General features: G+C 44.0%; 1 pseudogene; it reads right to left on the bottom strand.

Moving 5' to 3' along the window:
• Nucleotides 1-3,084: 3,084 nt before the first annotated feature.
• LOC102738282 (meiotic nuclear division protein 1 homolog pseudogene) lies at nt 3,085-3,686 on the bottom strand (annotated as a pseudogene).
• Between the last annotated feature and the right edge of the window lie 1,095 nt (nt 3,687-4,781).

The raw sequence follows: 4,781 nt of genomic DNA, 5'->3' as shown, positions 1-4,781 counted from the left end.
TCCTCCTCCTAGTCATTCTGTTGATGGGTGTTTGAGGGAATGTATGGAGTCCAAATTATTGACCAGAACCCAAGCAAGATGCACCTGTTTTTTTGGGACCTTAGGGTTGCTGGCCTCTTGTTTTCCCAGCCTGTCTTCTGCGGGAGGGGCCTGCCGCGCTGTTACTCAGGCAACCCTGTTTGGGTGGAGTTGCCCTGCCCCCCTGTGGCGGGGGATGGGCTCAGTGGGAATCAGTCTTTGGGGCTTTTGTTCTCTGGTGCCTTTCCCTGGTGGCTTTCCACATCTCTTCCGCGAGTATGAACAGAAGAAACCGTTTCCAACCCTCTACCTCAGAGCAGAGAGACTGCGGTCCATTCTTCAGTGAGCTCTCTAGGCCACACTGTCTCCGTTTCTGTCCATGCTGCTATAAAGTGCAGTGTCCTTGGTTGTGCGCCCCTCCACAGCGCTCCCAGTCCTGCCTCCAGGTCGGGGCCTGTCTCTGCCCTTTGTGCTTCTAAAACCACCAGCTGCTCCCAGTTTGCGCCCGGGATGCTCTGTGGCTCCGGGTTTCCATCCAGGGGGCTGCAGTTCACAGGCATGACCCTGCCACTCCGGGTTTCCATCCCGGGGGCTGCAGTTCACCTGCGTGATCCCGCCGCTCTGGGTTTCCATCCAGGGTGCTGCAGTTTGCACACACAACCCCGCCGCTCTGGGTGTCCATGGGGGGGCTGCAGTTCACAGGCATGACCCCGCCACTCCAGGTTTCCACCCCAGGGGCTGCCTTAAAGTCCTTTCCCCACCACTACGGGTCTGCGAGTCTGTGCCCGGCCGCAGCGCTCGTGCTGTCATTCAACAGCGGTGTAGGATCCCCACGGCCAGGCACCCTCCCGCTGCCGTTTATCCTCCAATATCTGCCCGCAGAATCACGGCTCCCCGCTTCGTACCTCAAAACCAACTGCCTGCAATATTTTGTTTGTAGAGATCCAGATCTTCTTACATCTCAGGCTGGTTTCGTGGGTGCTCAGAGTGGTCTGGTAGATATCCAGTTCAATTCCGGGGACCAGTTGAAATAGGTCCCCTACTCTTCTGCCATCTTTCCCCCCTATCCATAAGATTTTTTAAAAGAACTTGAGTAGGATTACCAAGATACCCATCATAAAATTGTCATTGTCAATATCCTTAGAGAAGAAATAATTTCAAAATTTACTTCTGTCTTGGGTTAAAAAAAATATTAGAGAAGTGTTCAAAATGGAAAAAAAATATGAAAGTAAGAAAGAAATAGAGAAAGAGAGAGATCTTACAAAGTATCATATTTAAAAAACATAGCCAGTGATGACAAAATCACCATACATAGATGGTTCTTAACATCTTGGTGTCTAGGGATAGCATAGCATTTAATTAGAGGCATTTCTCTAGCAATTCTCTCCTCTTTAGCATCAACATTTCTTTCCATACCTAGTTATTGCTCCCATCTTTTTTTTTTTAAGATTTTATTTATTAGAGAGAGAGAGAGCATGAGCAGGGGGAGGGGCAGAGGGAGAAGAAGACTCCCCACTGAGCAGGGAGCCCGACGATGGCTCAATCCTGGGACTCTGGGATCATGACCTGAGCTGAAGGCAGTCACCCAACTGACTGGGCCACCCAGGTGCTCCTATTACTCCCATCTTAAAAACACAAACACCTCTTGACACCACTTCTCCTCCAGCTACCACCCTTCATACCAAAACTACCAAATAGTTGCTTCCTTACTGTCTCCAATTCCTTTTCTTCCTTCCAAACTGTATACTTTTTATTTCTTTTTATTGTCTTGTTTCATTAGCTAGAACTTCTAGTTTGATGTTGAAAAGGTGTGTTGGGAGGAGACATCCTTTCCTTTTTCCTGATCTCAGTGGGAAACATTGAGTTTCTCACCATTAAGTATGATGTTAGCTCTAAGTTTTTTATAGGTATTCCTTATCAATGTGAAGAAGATACCCCTCTGTTCATAGTTAATAAGAACTTTTATCATGAATGGGTGTAGGATTTTGTCAAATGCTTTTTCTGCATCTATTGATATTAATGTGGGTTTTTGTTTTTTTTTCATTTTCAGCCTGTTGATGTGATATATTACATTGATTTTTAAATGTTGAACCAGTCTTGCACACCTGGGATAAATCCCACTTGGTTACAGTGTACAATTCTTTTAATATATTGTTGGGTTTGATTTGCTAATATTTTGTTGAGGATTTTTGCATCCATGTTTATTCCAACCCCTTTTCTGCCATTGTGTCTTAAAACACTTGAAAATGCTTTGTTCCACCACTGCCCAGAGACTGTTTTATTTACAGGCCCCAATAACTGCAATATGTGAAACCAATGCCTTTTCCCTGTCCCCACGTGCTCTAACAGCAGACTTGAATGCAACTGGTTACCTCTGATCCTTGAAGATTTTTCTTCACTTGGGTTTCCTCTTCCTCACATCTCCCCTGCTGACCCTCCTCATTTCTCTTTGGACCTCTTCTATATCACACGCAGTCTCATGGTGTTAGATATCAACAATACAGTGTCTACTCCCAAATCTTTATCTTCAGTGCAGACCTGTCCTCTAAACTCTTATCATATATCTAGTGTTCTATGTGAAATCCTCAAAATCTGCCCAAACCAACTCTTGATCTAGGGGTTGTGGGTTGGAGCCTCATGTTGGGTGTAGAATAAACTTAAGAATAAAATCTTAAAAAAAAAAAAAAAAGATGAGCTCAGGGAAGGAGCCTTAGCCAGTGTGGAGAAGTCTCCCTGGGCCACCCTAGAGTGTGCCATGTTTTTAGTACAAAAGCAATCCACTAAGGAGAAGCTACCTGGAAAAGGTGTGGGTTGGTAGAGGGTGGGGTCACACAGGTAATGTGAGACAAAGCCAGGACAATATGAAAGAAATAATAAAAGAGAGTGCTATGAAGCAGGAGGCAAGAAGGAGAGATTCTTTTTTTTTAACTTTATATTTTATTTAAAATTAATAAAACAATAAACACAGTTTTAGGTAAATGACAATTCAGTACATTTAATTGGATAATGGAAAAATATACATACAAGCACCCAGGTCCTTAACCAACATTGAACATTTCAGTCTATTTAGTCTTCTGGAATTCCAATTTTTTTTATCAGTTTAATTTTTTCAAATCCAAATTCTCTTTTGGCCCAAGATTTTATTGCAAATACATTATCACTCCATCTGTCAGCAGCTTCTTTGGCTACTTTATTTGCTTGGCTTATTCCCTCTATAACTTCCAGGTCACATTATTTGTATTTTTCTACTGCTGCCTTTAGCTGTTCCCTTTGGTCTCAAAGTTAAAAAAGCTCTTTTGCTAGCATGGTTGGTTCATGTCAACTAATTTTAGTTTCTGGAAGCTTTCTGGTAGGTCTGTGTGCTTTTGGTTTCTCTTGGATAACTGAGATTCCAGAACCTCCTATCTACATTTCCTCACATGAAGAACTTCACTTGGAAAAGCCCAACAATCATTAGATGTTCCAATCCTTTCCCAGCCAACCACACCATCATCAGCTAAGCTTAGAAGGACTTCTTTTACTGACAGAGCAGTAATTTCTTTCTTTTGGGGAACAATCTTCTCCATGTCTTTAATTGAAGTACATCTTTCATCTCAAAAAAATATTTCCATCTTGCAGGCTCTCTTTTCCTCTGCACTCAATCCTTTTTTCCTTTGACAGAATTTAACCTATCATGGCATGCAAGTAAGACTCAGTGTGGTGTTTCCCAAATAAAGGGACTAACTCCCTATTAACCAGCAGCCGAAGCACAGAAGGGCAGGGGTTCCCGCCCTTTAGTGAAAAGGATTTTCACAGAAATCATCTAACTAGCATAAAGTAAGATTCATTAGGTTACTTTTGAAATTGTGAGCAATTCGCAAATGGGCTCTACATATTACAATACATAAAACCACTCATTTGTCAGAGATCAAGAGAGTCTTTTGGGATCTAGGGACCCCCACAGCACCTGCCCACCGGCTGGCTGACACCTTCTTTCCTGGGTCCTGATAAGGGGCTGCACCTTTGATGGCCTTAACCGAGGAGCCTGGGGCACTGGTTCCGAAGTGACTCATGGTCCTTTTGAGGCTATGTGATGCTCGAGTCACATTCTGGAAAGCTCAGCTTGTTTAACGGAACCTGCCCTGGAGGCTACCAGGGACAACGATGATGTCAGAGTGGAGGGAGGTGGCAGGTCCCCATGCTTCCCTCCCGTGGCCCAGGGGCACTGAGAAGGAGAGACTTGACGACACTGGGCTCCCTTCAAAATTTCATTTTTGGAAGAATTTGTTGGTTTGTGATGAGAGAAAGAACTGCATCGGAATCATGTTTACTGTCTTTTCCCAGGCAAGCGGGGTCAGTGTTCTCCCCCAGGCTGGGTGAGCATCACCCTTCCAGCGCTGCCTGTGAACACCAAACCCAAAATGCTCATACCTCTGCTTTTTTGTGAGCTGCTCCCTCTGCCTGGAAAGCTTTACTCAAGGTACTTGCAGAATTATCTCCTACTGACCAAAGCTCAAAGCTAACATTTTCTGTGAAGACCTCTCTGCACCTCCCCCCAACCTTTTATTTTCCAAGAAGAATAAAGCACCTGTCCTTATGCCAGTCACACCTTTGTAATATTGCTGCTACTCGAGTTATCATTTTTTTTTTAATTTTTTTTTATTCTTATGTTAATCCCCATACATTACATCATTAGTTCGAGATGAAGTGTTCCATGATTCATTGTTCGTGCACAACACCCAGTGCTCCATGCAGAACGTGCCCTCCTCAACACCCACCACCAG

The sequence above is a fragment of the Leptonychotes weddellii genome, unplaced genomic scaffold, assembly GCF_054177405.1.
Source record: "Leptonychotes weddellii isolate Sample4059 unplaced genomic scaffold, ASM5417740v2 HiC_scaffold_15577, whole genome shotgun sequence".
NCBI lineage: Eukaryota > Metazoa > Chordata > Mammalia > Carnivora > Phocidae > Leptonychotes > Leptonychotes weddellii.
This window is presented reverse-complemented; position numbering and strand designations above follow the sequence as displayed.